Source organism: Rhinopithecus roxellana, chromosome 7 (genome assembly GCF_007565055.1).
Source record: "Rhinopithecus roxellana isolate Shanxi Qingling chromosome 7, ASM756505v1, whole genome shotgun sequence".
Classification (NCBI taxonomy): Eukaryota; Metazoa; Chordata; class Mammalia; order Primates; family Cercopithecidae; genus Rhinopithecus; species Rhinopithecus roxellana.
In genome coordinates, this window is record NC_044555.1 from 115,140,391 (window position 1) to 115,160,814 (window position 20,424).

The 20,424-nt window shown below is 39.1% G+C and overlaps 1 pseudogene; it reads right to left on the reverse strand.

Annotated features, from left to right (window-relative positions):
* Positions 1-18,634: 18,634 nt before the first annotated feature.
* On the reverse strand, positions 18,635-19,763 carry LOC104667296 (annotated as a pseudogene).
* Positions 19,764-20,424: the final 661 nt, after the last annotated feature.

Below are 20,424 nucleotides of genomic sequence, written 5' to 3' on the forward strand. Positions count from 1 at the left end.
TTTAGTTTTGGTAATTATGAATGTAACTGCTATAAACAGTTGTGTTCAGTTTTTGTGTGTGTGTGTACATATACATTTTACTTTTCCAGGACAAATATTCAGGAATGGAATTGTTGGCTCATATTGTAAGTGTGTGTTTACCATTATAAGAAACTGCCAGATGTTTTCCAGATTAGCTGTACCATAGCATTACCACCAGTATGAGGGTTCTGGTTGATCTGCATTATTGCCAATACTTAACATTATTAGTATATGTAGATATGTACATACATGTGTATGTGTATATATCACCTTATATAGCCATATATATATAGCCATTCTAATAAGTGTGCAAAAGTATTTCACCGTGGTTGTAACTTTTATTTTCCTAATAGGTAATTATGTTGAACATCATTTCATGTACTTATTTATTACTCATATATTTTCTCTGGATTAAATATTGTGATTGTTTTTAAGTTAGGTTGGTTGGTTTCAAAACTCTTACTGTTGAGTTTTGAAAGTTCTTCATATGTTCTAGACACAAGTTCTTTGTTGAATATGCAATTTGCAAATATTTTCTCACAGTCTATACCTTGTATTTTCCTTATCTTAGCTGTGTTTTCATATAACAAATTTTAAAATTCAGATTAAATCTTTTTAATCTTTTTTTTATTCTATGAATTATGATTTTGGTGTCTATCTTATAATATTTTCCTAAACCCAGATCATGAAACCTGTTTTTCTCTACAAGTTTAATAGTTTTATATTTTACTTTTAAATTTATCATCCACTTTGAGTTAACTTATACATTAACTATCATGATGTTTAAATGGAGCTTTTTGTTTTTATTTACCCTAAAGATGTCCAGTTGTTCCAACACTATACAGAAAAGACTATTTCTACTAAATTACCTTCACATCATTCTTAAAATCAATTGTTCACCTTTGAATGGATCTATTTCTGAACTCTATTCTGTTCTATTGATCTCTGTGATGACCATCAACTCCATAATGCAGTGATTACTGTGACTTTACAGTAACTCTTATAATGAAGTAGTGTAATTTCTCCAAACTTATTCTTCTCTTTAAAAGTTACTTTGGTAGTTGATTTGTATTTTCACATAAAATTTAGATAAAGCTTGTCCATAGATGCAAAACATTGGGCTAGGATTTTGATTGGAATTATAAGTCCATTCATCAATTTCTAGGGAATTAATTTTTTTTAACTATCTTGAGTCTCCAATCCATTACCACGGTATGTCTCTCCATTTATTTGTCTGCCTTAACTTCTTACCACAGTTTTTTGGAGTTTCTTCCTTTGATATCATGTTTTATTATCTTTATACTTAAGTATTCCATTATTTTAAAGCTGTTATGAATGGCATTGCTTTTTAAAAATATCAGTTTACAATTGTTCATCACTACTATTTAATTTAAGATTGACCATGTTGTGTTGACCTTATATCTCATGGCATTAATAAACTCACTTATTAATTCAAAGAAATTTTCTATAGATTCCTTGGAATTTTTATGTAGGTAAATATGTTATCTACAAATTAGAAAAAATTTATTTATATTTTCTTCAATATGCTTCCTTTTACTTATTTATCATTATATTACACTAGATAGGATTTCCAGTATGATGTTGAATAGGAGTTGTAAGAGTAGATATCCTTGCCAGTTTTCAATCCAAGGGGGAAAATATTCAGTTTTTATGTTTCCTGTAGGAATTTTGGACATTTTAAAAATCAATTTGAAAGAGTTTTCTTCTATTCCTAGTTTGCTGAAAGTTTTTTTTGTCATTAATGAAAGTTGAATTTTGTCAAATACATTTTACATAAAGTTTTACGATGATGTGTTTTCCTTTTACAAACTATAATTAGTGTGGATTACACTGATTGATTTTCTTTTCTTTCTTTCTTTTTTTTTTTTTTTTTTTTTTGAGACAGAGTTTCGCTCTTGTTGCCCAGGCTGGAGTGCAATGGTGCAATCTCTGGCTCACTGCAACCTCCGCCTCCTGGGTTCAAGCAATTCTCCTGCCTCAAACTCCCAAGCAGCTGGGATTACAGGCATGTGCCACCATACCTGGCTAATTTTGTATTTTTAGTAGAGACGGGGTTTCTCCATGCTGGTCAGGGTGGTCTCGAACTCCCAACCTCAGGTGATCTGCCCATTTCGGCCTCCCAAAGTGCTGGGATTACAGGCGTGAGCCACCGCGCCCAGCTGATTTTCAAATGTATGCCAGCCTTGCATTGCTATATTAAAACTTTCTTGTCCTAGTGTTTTATTCTTTACATATATTGAAGTATGGTTTTGCTGACTTGTTTCTAAGGATTTTGCATCTGTGTTCAAAAGCTACACTACACTGTAGGTTTTTTTTGTATTGCATTTGTCTGGTTTTGTTATCAGAGTAATGCTGGACTCATATAACTTGGAAGATGCTCCCTTTTCTGTTTTGTTTTTTTCTTTGGAATTTACATAGCAGAATGGATGTTATTTGTTTTTTGAATGTTTTGTGGAATTCCTCTGGGTGACTATTAAAGCTGTATGATTTGTTTTTTGCAAGGGTTTGAGCTATCACTTTGAGCAAAATGCTAATAGTGATACGGACAATGAAGTCCAGGCTGAGATGGTCTTAGATGGAGATGAAAAACTTCTTGGGAACTGGAGCAAAGACCTCTTCCCTAGAGATCTATGGAACTTTGAACTTGAGAGAGATGATCTGAAATTGGAAATTACCTTTAAAACGGAAGCAGAGCAAAATGTTTTGAAAATTTGCAGCCTGTCCATATGGTAGAAGAGAAAAACCCATTTTCTGGAGAGGAATTCAAGCTGGCTGCAGAAATTTGCATAAGTAACAAGGAGCCAAATGTAAATTTCCAAGACGATTGGAAAAATCTCTCCAGGGCATGTCAGAGACCTTCATGGAAGCCAGTCCCTTTACAGACATGGAGGCCTAGGAGGAAAAATGGTTTCTTGAGTCAGGCCCAGGGCCCTGCTCTTGCTTGGTGCAGAATTGGGACTTGGCGTTCTTTATTCCAGCCATGGCTAAAAGAAGCCAAGGTACTGCTCTGGCCATTACTTCAGAGGGTGCAAGGCCCAAACATTGGTGGCTTCCACATGGAGGCATTTGATGTTTTCAATGTTTTGGGTTTTAGCTACTCAAATATATGTGTAATGATACCTCAATGTTGTTTAATTCCCTAATGACATATGATGTTTATCATTTTACAAGTGTGTGCCAAAGATAGAGACTGCAAGAAAATATTTACAAGTCAAATATACAACAAAGGACCTGTATGCAGAATACATGAAGGATTTTTTGTAAAATTCAAAAATCAGAAAACAACAGCTCAATTTTTAAAATAGGCAAAATACATCAACATGTAACTCACTAAAGTTGACATACGGATGTTAAATAAACATGTTAATTATTCTTCTACATCATTAGCCATTAGAGAAATGCAAATTAAATGCATGATTCAAACAGGAAAAAAATGATACATTGAACTTACTCAATATAAAGAAATCATTGTCTCCCCAGGAATTATAGAAGAAACAGGCTGAATATTATGTGGTTCCCTGTGTACTATAGTGAGATGTATCCTCAGGTGTCTTAAATGTATTCATATTTACTCCAGCCAAGATGTACATCCCCTCCCTTCTACTGACCTGAGGATGCCACCCTTGGACTAAGGCTACCATCTCCCTGACACTTCAGAAAAGAAAGCCAGAAGGAAGGAGAGGGTTGTGCTGCTTGACATTCAGGCACCGGGGCCTCTCAGGGCAGACACTAAGGCCACGTTTCTGTGAGGTTTTGCATGTCTGTTATGAGAGGTCCCTCTGCCTTTCTTCTGGGTCCTCACTGAAAGAGGCACTGGGAAAGGGTAGAAAAGACAATCTTGAATTCCCTATACTATGCGGCCCTCATGCCCTAATACTAGCTGCTTGGTGAAGAGAAAATCTGTGTCCTTAACAGAGGGAGAGCACAGGCATTATGAGGCCTTGAATTGGACTCAGTGTTGCTGTGTCAGAGAACAAAGGAAATTTGGTTCAAACTCAGCCAGTGCCCTCCCATGGAGGGAGCATTCAAACCAGCTCTAGCCAGAGGAAAATCACTCATCCTAGTGGTCATTACATGAGTTCTGTCAAGCATTGCCATCACAAACCAAAGTGCTCTGGGGCTCTAAATGAACTTGAAAGGCAGTCTAGGCCAGAAGGACTACAATTTCCAGGTGAGTCTGAGTAATCAACTAGACTCAGTGCCAGTGGACGTGGAAAGCATTTGACCCACTGAGACATGAGCTAGGGCATCTAAAGGAGTGCTTGCACTACCCCTCCCCTAGACCCAGACTGCATAGCTCACAGATCCAAGAGATACCCCTTCCTTCCTCCTGAGGAGAGGACAGGGAAGAATAAAGAGGACATTGTCTTGTATCATGAATACCAGTTAAGTCACAGTAGGGTAGGGCATTAGAGTCACGAGGCTCCCTTTTCAGGCCCTAGCTCCCAGAGGCTCCCTTTTCAGGCCCTAGCTCCCACTTCTAGACACACCATGGGCCAGAAGGGAAAGCATTTCCTTGAATGGAAGGACTCAGTCCTAGCAAGACCCATTACCTGCTGACTAAGGAGCACTTGGGCCCTGAATAGCCAGAAGCAATTTTTGGGTAGTGTGCCATGGGCCTTGCATGAGACTTTGAGACTTGCTGGCTTTATGTGAGACTCAACGCATTCCTAGATGTAATGGGTAGAGGGAGAGACACTTTCTGCTTGAGAAAAGCAGAGGTGAGAGTAAAGGAGACTTTGTCCTGTATCTTTGGTACCAGCTCAGCTACAGGAGGGTACAGCACCAAGCAGGCTCTTGAGGTCACCAATTCCAAGCTTTGGCTGTTGAACAGAATTTCTGGGCCTGCCATCAGCCATAGGGGAGCCCAATGCCCTGAAGGATGAGTCTTAGGCCATGTAGCATTCAACACAATCTGACTGAAGAGTCCTTGGGCCTTAAGGGAACTTTGGCAGTAGCCTGGCAGTACTCCTAGAGGGCCAATGGTGGTGGTGGCCATGTATTGAGGCTTCTCAGCCTGTGAAAATGGGAGGAAAGAATGGGAAAGATTGCCTCTTGTGGTTTGAGTGCCAGTTCAGCCACTGTATAATAGAACACCAAGTAGAATTATAAAGTTTTTGACTCCATTCCCTGACTCCGGAAAGCACCTCTGGATCTGCCTGTGGCTGGGGAACTTGCTGCCCCGAAAAAAAGGACATAAGCCTGGCTGGCTTTGGCACCTGCTGATTGTAGAGACTTAGGGCTTTAAGCAAACATAGGCGTGGCCAGGTTGTGGTTACTGTGGGTGATGTGTAAGACCCATGCTGTGCAAGTTTCAAGTCTGATCAAGTACCATTCCAGTAGTGGTGACCACAGGAGTGTTTGTGTCACCTCTCCCTCAGTTCCAGGAGGCTCAGAATAGAGAAAGATACTTTGGTTGTTTAGGATATTGTAAGGAAGAAAAACAAGAGTCTCTGCCTAGTAATCCAGATAATTACTCCGGATCTTCTTCAAGGCAGTACCTCTATGAATCTGGAAGAACCACAGAGTTACTGGGCTTGGGGTGTCCCCTAATGCAGATATGGCCAGATCATAATACTCAAGTCCTTTTGAACACCTGAAAAACTTTAACAAGAAGGATGAGTACAAAGAAGCCCAGACTACAAAGACTATAATAAACATCTAACTATTCAATGCCAGACACTGACAAACATCCACAAAAATCAAGATCACATAGGAAAACATGACCTCACCAAATGAACTACATGAGGCACCAGGGACAAATCCTGAGATATATGACCTCTTTGACAGATAATTCAAAATAGCTGTTCTAAGGAAACAAAATAAATCAAGATAACACAGAGAAGGAATTCAGAATCCTATCAGATAAATAAATTTAACAAAGAGACTGTCACTGATGGACATTTGGGTTGATTCCAAGTCTTTGTTATTGCAAATAGTGCCGCAATAAGCATACGTGTGCATGTGTCTTTATAGTAGCATGATTTATAATCCTTTGGGTATATACCCAGTAATGGGATGGCTGGGTCAAATGGTATTTCTAGTTCTAGATCCTTGAAGAATCGCCATACTGTTTTCCACAATGGTTGAACTAGTTTGCAATCCCACCAACAGTGTAAAAGTGTTCCTATTTCTCCACATCCTCTCCAGCACCTGTTGTTTCCTGATTTTTTTAAATGATTGCCATTCTAACTGGTGTGAGATGGTATCTCATTGTGGTTTTGATTTGCTTTTCTCTGATGGCCAGTGATGACGAGCATTTTTTCATGTGTCTGTTGGCTGTATGCATGTCTTCTTTTGAGAAGTGTCTGTTCATATCCTTTGCCCACTTTTTGGAAAAAACTGCTTTAAAGTTCATATGGAACCAGAAAAGAGCCCGCATTGCCAAGACAATCCTAAGTCAAAAGGACAAAGCTGGAGGCGTCACGCTACCTGACTTCAAACTATACTACAAGGCTACAGTAACCAAAACAGCATGGTACTGGTACCAAAACAGAGCTATAGACCAATGGAACAGAACAGAGTCCTCAGAAATAATACCACACATCTACAGCCATCTGATCTTTGACAAACCTGAGAGAAACAAGAAATGGGGAAAGGATTCCCTATTTAATAAATGGTGCTGGGAAAATTGGCTAGCCATAAGTAGAAAGCTGAAACTGGATCCTTTCCTTACTCCTTATACGAAGATTAATTCAAGATGGATTAGAGACTTAAATGTTAGACCTAATACCATAAAAACCCTAGAAGAAAATCTAGGTAGTATCATTCAGGACATAGGCATGGGCAAGGACTTCATGTCTAAAACACCAAAAGCAACGGCAGCAAAAGCCAAAATTGACAAATGGGATCTAATTAAACTAAAGAGCTTCTGCACAGCAAAAGAAACTACCATCAGAGTGAACAGGCCACCTACAGAATGGGAGAAAATTTTTGCAATCTACTCATCTGATGAAGGGCTAATATCCAGAATCTACAAAGAACTCAAACAAATATACAAGAAAAAAACAAACAACCCCATCAAAAAGTGGGCAAAGGATATGAACAGACATTTCTCAAAAGAAGACATTCATACAGCCAACAGACACATGAAAAAATGCTCATCATCACTCGCCATCAGAGAAATGCAAATCAAAACCACAATGAGATACCATCTCACACCAGTTAGAATGGCAATCATTTAAAAAATCAGGAAACAACAGTTGTTGGAGAGGATGTGGAGAAATAGGAACACTTTTACACTGTTGGTGGGATTGTAAACTAGTTCAACCATTATGGAAAACAGTATGGCAATTCCTCAAGGATCTAGAACTAGATGTACCATATGACCCAGCCATCCCATTACTGGGTATATACCCAAAGGATTATAAATTATTCTACTACAAAGACACATGCACACGTATGTTTATTGCAGCACTATTCACAATAGCAAAGACTTGGAATCAACCCAAATGTCCATCTGTGACAGACTGGATTAAGAAAATGTGGCACATATACACCATGGAATACTATGCAGCCATAAAAAAGGATGAGTTTGCGTCCTTTGTAGGGACATGGATGCAGCTGGAAACCATCATTCTTAGCAAACTGTCACAAGAAGAGAAAACCAAACACCGCATGTTCTCACTCATAGGTGGGAACTGAACAATGAGATCACTTGGACTCGGGAAGGGGAACATCACACACTGGGGCCTATCATGGGGAGGGTGGAGGGGGAGGGATTGCATTGGGGAGTTATACATGATATAAATGGTGAATTGATGGGTGCTGACGAGTTGATGGGTGCAGCACACCAACATGGCACAAATATACATATGTAACAAACCTGCACGTTATGCACATGTACCCTAGAACTTAAAGTATAATAAAAAAAAAAAAAAAAAAAAAGAGGCAATATGTTTTGGCTCTGTGTCCTCACCCAAATCTCATGTTGAATTTTAATCCCCAGTGTTGGAGGAGGGGCTTGGTGGGATGTAGTCGAATCATGGAAATGGACTTTTCCCTTGCGGTTCTCATGACAGTGAGTGAGTTTTCATTAGATCTGGTTGTTTAAAAGTGTGCAGTACTTTTCCCTTATCCCTCTCTTCCTCCTCCTCCAGCCACGTAGGACATGTATGCTTCCCTTTTACCTTCATCCATGATTATAAGTTTCCTGAAGCCTTCTGAACCTTGGTTTCTGTACAGCCCACGAAACCCTAAGTCAATTAAACCTCTTTTCTTTATAAATCATCCAGTCTCAGGTAGTTCTTTATAGCAATGCAAGAATGAACTAATACAAGAGGGAAGATTGTAGCTGTAAGTGTCTACAACAATAAAAGAAGAAAAATTCCAAAAAACAACCTAATGATCCATCTTAAATAACTAGAAAAGTAAGAACAAACTAAACCCCAAGTTAGTAGAAGAAAACAAATAATAAAAATCAAAGTAGAGATAAACTGAAATATCAAAAACAATACAGAAGATCAATTAAACAAAAAGTTGGTTTTCTTGAAAAGATAAACAAAATTGACAAATCTTTACTCAGACTAACTAAGAAAAATATAGAGAAGACCCAAATAAATTTGAGATGAAAAAGAAGACGTAACATCCAATACCACTGAATTTCAAAGAATCATTAGTGGCTACTATGAGCAATTATATACCAATAAATAAGAACATCTAGAGGAAATGGCTAAATTCCCAGACATAAAAGCCTTCCAAGTTTGAACCATGAAGAAATTCAAAACCTGAAAGGAACAACGTTGAATCTGCAACAACAACACAAAAGCTCCCAATAAAGAAAAACTCGGGACCCAGTGGCTTCACTACTATATTTACCAAACACATAAAGAAGACATAATATCAAACATGCTCAATGAATTCTGAAAAGTAGAGGAGAAGGGAATACTTCCAGACTCTGTTGGGCCAGTATTATCTCAATACCAAAACCAGACAAAAACACATAAAAAAAAGACAACTGCAGACCAATACCACTGACGAATATTGATGTTGAAATCCTCAATGAAATGGAAGAAAACCAAATTTAACAACACATTAAAAAAAATCATTCTTCATGAACAAGTGGAATTTATCCCAGGGATGCAAGAATGGTTCAACATATACAAATCAATATATGTGATATATCGTGTCAACAGAATGAAGGACAAAAACCATATGATCATATCAATTGATGCTGAAAAAGAATTTGATGAAATCCAGCACCTTTCATAATAAAATCCCTGAAAAACTGGGTATAGAAGGAACGTGCTTCAATATAATAAAAGCTATATATGAAAGACCCACACCTAGTATCATACTGAATGGCAAAAAACTGGAAGTCCTTCCTCTAAGATCTGGAACACGAGATGGATGCCCACTTCAACCACTGTTATTCAACATAGTATTGGAATTCCCAGGTAGAGCAATCAGAAAAGATAAAGAAATAAAAGGCATCCAAATTGGAAAGGAAGAAAATATATCCTTGTTTGCAGATGATGTAATCTAATATTTGGAAACACCTAAGACTCAACCAAAATATAGAACTGATTTTAAAAATTCAGTAAATTTGCATGATACAATATCAACATACAAAAATCAGTAGCTTTTCTATATGCCAGTCATGAATCATCTGAAAAAGAAATTAAGAAATTAATCCCATTATGATAGTTAAAAATAAAATAAAATACCTAGAAATTAACATAAAGAAGTGAAAGAGCTCTAGAAGGAAAACTATAAAACACTGATAAAATAAATTGAAGAAGACACAAAAAATGGAAAGATATTCTATGTTTATAGATTGGAATAATCAATAATTTTAAAATATCCATACTACCTGAAGGAATCTACAGGTTCAATGTAATCGTTTTCAAAATACCAGTGATATTCTCCACAGAACTAAAAAAAGAAAAATCCTAAAATTTCTATGGAACAACAAAAAATCCAGAAAAGCAAAAGCTATTCTAAGTAAAAAGAACAAAACTGGAGGAATCACATTACCTGACTTCCAATTATACTACAGAGCTATAGTAATGAAATGGCACAGTACTAGTTTAAAAACAGACACATAGACCAGTGGAACATAATATAGAAACACAAAAATAAATCCATACATCGATAGTGACCTCATTTTTCACAAAGGTGCCAAGAACATAAACTGGGGAAAGGAAAGACTTAATTTATAAGTGCTAGAAAAACTGGATATCCATATCAAGAAGAAGGAAATTAGACTGCTATCTCTTGCTATAGACAAAAATCAAATCAAAATTGATTAAAGACTTAAACCGAAGACCTCAACCTAAGAAACTTGTAAAAAAAAAAAAAAAAAAAGGGAAAATCTGCAAGATATTGGAATTTCCAAGGATTTCCTCAGTAATACTCTCACAAACACAGGCAGCGAAAGCAAAAATAGACAAATTGGATTGCATCATCTTAAAAAGCTTTTACACAGCAATCCTGACTGCTCGCAGTCAGGACTGGTGTATCAAACCTCAGTGCTCAAGGGGGAAACCCACAGAGAAGGAAGATCTTCCAGACTGGGAGGCAGCAAGTAGGCTGAGTTCCAGCTCTGGGTCCCATGTCCTTGGAAATTATCCACATGGAGTTGTTCTTCTGAGGTCCCAAGAAAGGAGCACTTCTTATGGAAGGTGAAAAGAAATGGCAATCTATCATTTTACCTAATGATATTGGGAGTAAGTCTCCTGTCCAGAAGCGAGAGGCACGGGGGTTCTTGTGATGACATCAGTGGGGAGTGTCAGGGACCTTTGAAGTGAGTGAACACAGCCATTCTCTAAACATCCCCCAAATGACTCACCTTCAGTCGCTTATTCTCACTTCAGATTCAGCCTTCAGGGAACATGCTGCCTGTGCCAGTGAAGGTGTACCATAGTTGCCATAAATATAGAATTGTTGGGCACAGGGTTGCAGGAAGGGAGGGCATTCCCAGATTTCAAAGAAGAAGAAACATTTGTGCATGTTTCTGACAGGTTACAAAATACACATGAAGCCTGACAAAAAATTGAAAGAACAAAGTGTGGCTCAGTTTGATTTTTGTTAACATCAAAGATGGCACAGTTTTTCCTGTTGTGCTTGATACCTACATTTATCTTATCCCAAATCAAAACCAACAGCAACTTCGTTCCTTCAACTGCTAACATCCATTTCAAATCCTTCTACTTTTTCAATCTCCATTACTACTGCTGTGTGTGAAGTTAATGTTATCTTTCGCTTAGGCTGGGTTAAAGGCTTCTTTGTTGTTGCTACTTTTTTCTATCATTGTCCCCGTAAAATCCACCGTCTTATCAGCAGGCTATGATCCTTTTGAAAATCCAGTCCATACATATATGGAGCTGGAGGCCATTATCTTTAGCAAACACAGGAACAGAAAACCGAATACTAAATGTTGAAAACACCATGAACACGTAAAGGGGAACAACACACACACACTAGGGCCTTTGGGAGGGTGGAGGGTGGGAGGAGGGAGAAGATCAGGAAAAATAATGAATGGGTACTAGGCTTAATAACTGGGTGATGAAATAATCTATACGAATATCGCTATGACACAAGTCGACATATGTAACAAACTTACACTTGCATCTCTGAATTTAAGATAAAAGTTAAATAAACATTGTAAATACATACATCAAATTTAACTGCTATGTAAAGTTTTATTTATTTAGGCAAATGCATGGAGGCCCATATCTACCATTCAAGTCTCATAATGACCAGTTCAATCAACCTAAAATTCCACTGTGCATTCCGTTTGAGGTCGATCACTGCACTTCTCCAAAGCCTGTAGCCTTTTTGTTCTGTTTTCAGTTCCTATGGTTTTAACTTTCCAAATTTGTCATTATGGATAGGCTCATAAAATACTGACTTATAAACCTAGCTGTATCATTTTTCATCACAAATAGCAGGGAACGAGAATTCCTGTTGTTCTATATCCACTCATATTTGGTATTTTAGATTCTCGAATTTTAGCCATTCTAATAAGCATGTGTTGGAATCTTCTTTGGTTTTTGTGTGCATCTTCCCAATAACAAATGATATTGGCCATCTTTTTATGTACCTCTTTCTGAATGGCATATCCTCTTTGGTAAAGTATCTGTTCAAATGATGTGCATATTTTTAAAAACTAATAGACTTCATTTTTAGAGCACTGTTAATCCAAAAATATAAAGAGAAAACTTCATAAAAATTACAGAGTTTCTACATACGTACACCACTCTTCCTGCCCTGCCCACTTCTCACACACACACACACAGACACACACACACACACACACTGTGTCTCCTATAATTTATATTTCATATTATTATGGCATGTTTGCTACAACTGATGGACCTGTATTGATACTTCACTAAGTAAAGTCAACAGTTCACATCAGGACTCCTTAACTCTGGGGATGCTAAAAGTTTTGATAAGTGTGTAATGGCAAGTATTCATCACAGTATCACAAAGAATTGTTTTGCCATCCTAGATCTCCTGTGTACTCCACCTATTTATTAATCCCCTATGCCCCAACCCCAACCACTAAGCCCCTGGAAACCATTACTATTTTTAGTGTATTCATAGTTACCTGTTCCGGAATATTGTATAATTGTAATCATATATTATGCAGCCTTTTTAGATTTTCTACTTTCTCTTAGCAATATGCTCACATGATTCCTCCAGGTCTTTCCCACTTAAAACAATGACTCAAAGTTTGTGTTGCTCAACATATGCGTCAACATTTGATGTTTCAGTGTTTGGGATGTCAGTCATTCTCCTGGGTGTAGAGAGCTATCTCCCAGGTGCTTTAATTTGCAATTCTCTAATGCTATATGATATTGAACATTTTTATTATATATGCTTATTTTCCATTCCTATATATTTATTTTTTGGTGGAGTGCCTGTTCAGATTTTTTTTTTTTTTTTTTTTTTTTTTTGCCTACTTTAAATTGGGTTTTCTATTTTCTGACGGTTGGGTTTTCAGAGTTTTGTGCATATTTAAATACACATATTTTATCAAATATGTGTTTCATACAACATTTATCCAAGTTTCTGGCTTGTCTTTTCATTATCTTAGCAGTGTTATTTCGGAGTAGAAATTTGTAATTGTCAAGAAGTCCAATTTATCTCTTGTTTCTTAAAAGGTTGGTATAAATTGTTGGTACTTTTGTTTGGTATTGCATCTGAGAAAGTCATCATAAAACCCAAGATCACCTAGGATCTACATCTATAAGTGTGACCAAAACGTTGGTGTTGCATCTAAAAAATTAATCACCGAAACCAAGTCACCTAGGGTTTAAACCCGTAAGTTTGACCAATATTTAAAACTGTGATAAAATATGTTTGTGAATAAATGAATAGTTTCCCCATAGACAAATATGTGGGGGAAATTAACTGGTTAAACATTTTGGGGAAAAAGCCACCAACATTATAAAGTATAAGATATTCATACTCTGTTCACACTGACTCAGTTTCCACATGAATGTGCATCCCTTATAAGTAACTATAGGCATTTGTCCCAGAATTTATGCTCAAATATGTTGAATTTATTTATATTAATTATAGCCACAAAAGAGAAACACGTATGTGTTCATCAGGAGGAAAATCGTTCAATTTGTTATTGCACAGAAATAAAATGGAATTCTAGAAAGTAGTCCCGACAGTAAGATAGTCGCCCAGGCTGGAGTGTGGTGGCGTGATCTTGGCTCCAACCTCCGCTTCCTGGGTTCAAGCGATTCTCCTGCCTCAGCCTCCCGAGTAGCTGGGATTACAAGTGTGTGCCACCACGCCCAGCTAATTTTTGTATTTTTAGTAGAGACAGGGTTTCACCACATTGGCCAGACTGGTCTCGAACTCCTGACCTCAGGTGATCCACCCGCCTCGGTCTCTCAAAGTGCTGGGGTTACAGGTGTGAGCCACCACGCCCGGCCAGATCCACTTTAATGAGTGATTATATTGGTTTATTAGGACTGCCATAGCAAAGTACCAAAACCTGGATGACATAAACAACAAAAATTTATTGTCTCATAGTTATGGAGTCTGTTAGTCAAAGAGCAAGGCATTCGCAAGGTTGATTCCTTCTGAGGGCTGTGAGGGAAGAATGTTTTCCAGGCCTCTCTCCTTGCCTTGTAGATGGCTGTCTTCAGTCCATGCATGCTCACATTGTCATCCCTCTACTCATATTTCTGTGTCTAAACTTCCCCTTTTCATAATGACTCCCATCATATTTGATTAGGGCCAGCATTAATAACCTCATTTTAACTTGATTGTGTCTGAAATAATCCTATCTCTAAATAATGTCACATTTTAATTTCAACGTAGAATTTGGGGGAAGATGAAATTGAACCTATAATAGTAGCAAAGGCAAACAGCAGATCTATATGCATATTATTACACATGTATAGTTTTATATGTATACATGTATATATACACACAGCATATACATGTGTGCTATTATACATAATACATGCATATATGTATATATATTAGTGCATCTGTACTTCTAAAAGCCTAAAATAATCTTTTAAAATTTACATACCACATTGTTAATTGTGGAAACTTCTGAGTAGGAGGCTGAATTTTGGAGAAACTTTCTAAAGGAAAGAAATGTGATTTCTATGTATTTTTAGAACTTTTTGCAACAAGAATATATGCAATATTTATTTAGAAGAAAAAATACTAAAGTAAGTCCAAGAAAAGGAAGAGGAGCAGTGTAGTAGTCGGACAAAGTAACAGTAAGCTGATGGAACAAAAAAACTGCTGAAATTAAAATGGCTTAACCCAAGTTTATTTTTGTGCACATAAAGTCTAACCTGAGTTGACATGGTGCTATGGGCTGAATTGCACCTCTCTCCCCAAATTCATTTATCTAAGTCAGAACTCCCAGTACCTCAGAATGTCACTGTATTTGAAGATAGAGCCTTTGAAGAGGCAATTAAGATACAGTAGGGTCTTAAAAGTAGGACCTTATTCAGTGTGACTGGTATCCTTATAAGAAGAGGAGATTAGGACACAAACACAAAGACCAAGGGACAGCCACGTAAGAATTCAGTGAGAAGGCTGTCATCTGCAAGCCAAGGAGAAGCCACAGAAGAAATCAAACTGGCCAACATGTTGATCTTAGATAATCCAGCTTCCAGAGATGTGAGAAAATACATTTCCATTTTGAAGTCACCCAGTCTGTGATATGTCGTTATGGTATAATCAACTAACACGTGGTGGGTCCTGGCTCTCATGTCACCCAGGAATCCAAGCTGATTTTGCCCTATTGCTCCACATTGCAACAGATGTTAACTCCTAAACAGACATGAAAGCATTTGAATGATGCACTGGCTTCTGTCTAACTACAAATGAACCACTCAGGAAGACAAGGTAGACAAAAAAGCGAGGGGCACTTGTAATCTCTCGCATAAGCCATTATGGTGCTCAATTAAAAGCAGCTATTATAATTCATGACAGTAAGTCTTTTATTTTATTGGAATGGTTTATGGGAATGCCAGCATTGCCTTGAAATCTTCCAACTTATTCTTGTTCTTATGAGGTGACTGGCAATATGAAATACAGGATTACATCTCGCTTTAAAACAATTCCTTAAGTCTTGGCAGGGAGGGTCAACCTTATTCCCTCAATAGCACTTTTCTGCACTGTCCTTTTTATAACTTACACAATTCCTTTAGGCTGAGAATTCTCTCATTCATTTTGGTGTATGATAAATATCCTACTCTGAGAGCCTCTGCTTCCCTCCACATGACTAAACTTTCCTGATCAGCTGTACATGTGCCTGTGGCATGCTGCAAACCAGGATTTTCCTGTGAGGCAGATATACAGACAAGAGAGAGTGGAAAGATGGTTAACCATTGTTGGTTCTTCTCATTAGAGCTAGTATGTCTGCCATGGAACCCTTGTCACCTCCTAGGCAGTCTTCATGATTTTGTTATTATTTTGCATTTTAGAAATTCAGCTTCTAGTATATCATTTGCAAAGAGATTTTATAGTCTTTCCTCATCTACAAAGATTATGAGGGAAACGTTGGTTTTTGATCATCTATGAAAGCTCATTTAACTATGTTTGGGTTCAGTGCACTGTTTCAAATAATGCGTCTTATTAAAATCCTACCACAGATATCACATATTAAGAATCTTTCAAATACTCTGTCTATGCCTTTAGAATTACATCTCTAAAACCAGTATATTATGTGGTAAATCAGATTCTACTCACCGGTCTATGTGGAAATACATTGAGAGTGTGTTGAAGATGCCCAGGATAGGTATTGAAATGTCACTATCCAAAGTGAATAGTCACATCAAAGGGCTGTTACCACAGAGGACTCAGGGGGAGGGATGGATGAGTCAGGGAACTTCTGCACGGAGTAAGAATGGTCTATCTCAGGGGAAGGGCAGGTGATTCGGGGCTTTTGCATTGGGAGCAGGGCACAGCATTCAGAGGGAGAGACACTAGTGACAAAATAGTCCCCTGGACATGTTCCAGAGTTGCACAAGAGAACATACAGGGAAGATCAAAAGGACAGTGCCGTAATGTAGGAAAGTACTGAGGCTGGACAAAAATGCCAGCACCTGGACATAGTCAGTTCTCAAGAAACCTTGGGCTTAGAACACGAGGACTGTAGGTAAAGAAAGCCAATAATGATCCCTGAATCGTACTTTATTCTCATTATCACCTTCATTCTTTAGGCCTAACTTACAACTTTGGCCACAGGGTTCATCTTTATGTTACTTGAGAGACATTAAGCATGAAGAGAAGTGACTTAGATTAAAGACTGTTCTCGGGCTGGGAGAAGTGGGGATAGAGTGGGCCTAGATAAAAATCAGGTCAGGGCTCAAGTCCGAGTCACTTTCTAGCAATGTGATATTGGGGAATTTAACAACAGATATGAGCCTTCCTCAGGCTGGGAATAGTGGGGACAGTATGAGTCTAGATGAATTCAGAGCAAGGCTCAAGTCCCAGCCCTGTCACTCTCCAGCGATGTGATCTTATGGAATTTATCAAGCACTGTGAGCCTCAGGTTCTTCATCTGTAAAAGGGGTTTCATAAGCCTTGCCTTGTAGAATTGCTGGAATGTATGTAATGTGAGTAAAACACCTGGCACAATGCCTGACATATATTGGAAATTTAACAAATGGCAGTTGTTATCAATATGATTATAACCCCAAAGGCTACCACTGTCTTTTGTGAAAATTCAGCTGTTTTTGTTATTCAAAACATTTCAGCATATGTAGTTGAATATGTCATGGAGTACCAACTCAACTAAAAATTCGGCTTCATAAATAAAACTCATCACGTTTTCTTTCTGAAACGATATATTGTATAATTTGGGTAAGGGAAGAATTCCCAAGGTGGAATGCAACTCAATGATCCTAGAATTTAAGTCAAGGACCAACTCCTTTTCACCTTCCCCAATGCTCGTCCATCCAAACCACTACTTTTATTTGTCCCCCACTAAAAATAGCCCTTGCTTAGAGTTGACCAACTTATATTCAAAATAACCTAATTAAATGTCCTTTCCATGAAGTGGTCTCTGGCTCTCCTAGGCCAGGGAAGTTGAGTGCCAGCCTAGAGTGTTCTGGGAAGCACTTCAAGGGATTATCGTTCTATTTCTCAGGAAACCCTTGCAGGTGATGAGTATCAATCACCTAGTTCTCGCACTGTGTTCAAGCTCACCAGTAAGAGAGCTGCAGGACACCTTCCATTACTTCCCTATGTGGAGACTCCTCTCTGCCTCATCCTCCAGCCAGAAGGAACTGCTCAAAGCAGTTTTCCATTCCAGGTTTTTCTCTCACCTTCTGAGAGTCCGGGTTGTTGCCAACACCCAGCTTCATAACAATCCGTTCCCACAGAAGCAACTGCAGTTTTCCAAAATCCCAAGCTGCCTTAGCTCAGGACCTTTATACTCGAAGGCTCACACGAGAGTCTAACCTCCTCAGTCCTTTTTTAAGTTGTTCTTTAAATTGTAAAGAACATCTTACCACCTTCTTGATATGGCTTCTGCTCCAATAATCTCCTGTTTTATGAGTAGGGGTAAGTCATGCTTTTCACACTATCCCTACTATGAAGAGTGCCTTCCCAAAGCATATGCTTAAATAATGTTCAGCAAATAAAGGAGTCAGTGGGGCCTTCTTGTATTCAGAGTTAATTTCTGCTACTTTTTTGAATATGCCAAGCCAGGCAAGGTATACATATTTAATTTTTAAGAGTAAGAGAATAAAGGGTATGAGGAGATGCAAATATTAGCCATCCTTTATTTTGTTCAACTACTGAACTGCAGAGTACTTTCACATTTTAAAGAAAATTCCTATTATAATACCACACTATCCTGTTACAGATCACAAAATAAGAGAGAAGGTTTTCCCAATTTTTTAACAAAATATAAAATTCTTACTTTTAAGTCAGACAAATGGCAAGACGTGTGTAAGTAATATTCATAAATTGAGATTCTGAAACCAATTAAACCTGCTACTAAAGTAAAAGCATTTGAAAATAACCAAAAGAAAAACAGGTAAATCACCCACATGAAACAGAAATGCAGAGAACACTGTTTTATCTCCAGCCCCACCTGGGCCCTCCACTATGTAGAACCTCAACTGCCTTCTTCAAACACAAAGGGAAGAAACTACCCTAGACTTCTCTCAGGACAGGAGAAGTTGCTGGACATGAAACTGAAGCTTGCGCTGGGCGTGGCAGTGGCATCATCTGCGGTGGAAATTATGGCCTGGGCTCTCTCTCCCACATCTTTCAAAGCATCTTTGTACCAGCATGGAAAGGAAATAGGGATACTATTGTTTAGCTTGGCCAAAACCTCTAGTACTTTCTTCTTGGTGCTTTCTGAATGGGCTCTTGGACCCCACAGGAATTCATAACGTGGAGGAGAACTGTTGGGCACCTCCCGATACTCCAGGTAATGTTCCTGCACCCAAACTTTAATGAGGAGCTCCCTGGGCTCCCCATAGACGAAGTGCTCCCTCCCAGCATACACCCCTATTGCCTTCAGCACTTCCCAGATGACCTTCTCAGAGGCACAGCTGCCCTTTATGAAGATCATACTCAGAATAAGAATCAGGAGGCAGTTCTTGGACCTGCCCTTGTCATCACTACCCTCATCGGTGAGGTCTACTGTGTTTGCAAACACATAGAAGTGGTCAGGGCCCACTTCTGTCAGGGCAAGGCCAAAAAGAAGCTTTATGAACTCACCGGCTTTCTCGAGTATCATAGGAAAGTAGTCTTTGTACTTGGTGATGACAATTGTCAGCATCTCTGACTCTGTTATAGGCTCCTTTGTTTGATATTTGAGGAGCAGGAACTCGGCCACCTTTTCATCTAGTGCATATGTGAAAAAAGAACTCACTCTCTGGCAGGCCAGGACAGGTACTGGCATCCTCCTCTTTTTGGCTGCTGGACTCTTCATTCATTGGGCTTCATGAAACAGAAGACGAGCAGGAGCTCAGAGGATTCTGGGGAGGACATTGGGAAAGACCCTGTGGAGGACTCTTGGGAGTGCTCTGAAGAAGACTTGACATCCCAGCAGAGTGCACCTCGTCCTCCTCAGGACCACCAAGAATCAGAGACGAGGATGAGGAGGAGGAAGAGGAGGAAAATACTAAGTAGAAAGTGGAAGAGGAAATGGAGGCTTCCTCCTCTTCCTCATCTGTGGGATCCTGTGCATCTATCCAATCCTCTCTCACAACTGGGTACTGGGAGTCCTCCTCAAAGTTGGGGAATGGAACACTTGGAAAGAGAGGCATAACGACTTCTTCAGGAACAGCAGGTAAACGTATCAACAGGGATATGGATGATGGGATCCAACAGGCCTGTGGAAGAGAGTGACACTGTGAGTGACCTCAGCTGATAAACTCACCCATGATGGCTCAGCCAAAGGCAGACCTACAGCTCCTCTTCTCTTAAGGTGATGTTCTAGGGCCTCACAGGTCGCCTCTCTTCCTAGAGAGATTGTCCCCTGGGCACCTGTAAGAGGATGTGAGAAAGCACCTCAGGGCACAGTTGGCAGGCAGAGCCTGAGGCACCAGGAATGACAGTGGGTGGGTAGGGCCGGGTGCTGAGGAGTCTTCTCTGTTTGTGGGGGTAGAGCCTTTGTTACAAAGTCAGGGTGTGCACTCACCTTGACTCCTGGCACTGCCTGGGCCTCCCCTGCTCTGCTGACTTTAGGAAGTGCAACTCAGACCCAGGTCTTCACATCCTGGTTCCTGGAGCACCTGCAAGAGGAAGTGAGGGAGGGAGCCCCTCAGGCTAAAGACTGCAAACAGAGCCTTGGACCTCCCAGGGCTGACAGGGGCTGGCCAGAATCGCAGAGCTCCATAGTTCTGGGCTGCTTGGCCCCCTCGGAATTTAATTAGCAACCTCACAGCTTCTCAGACAGGGCCAGACCCCCACCACTCTGCTGGTCTG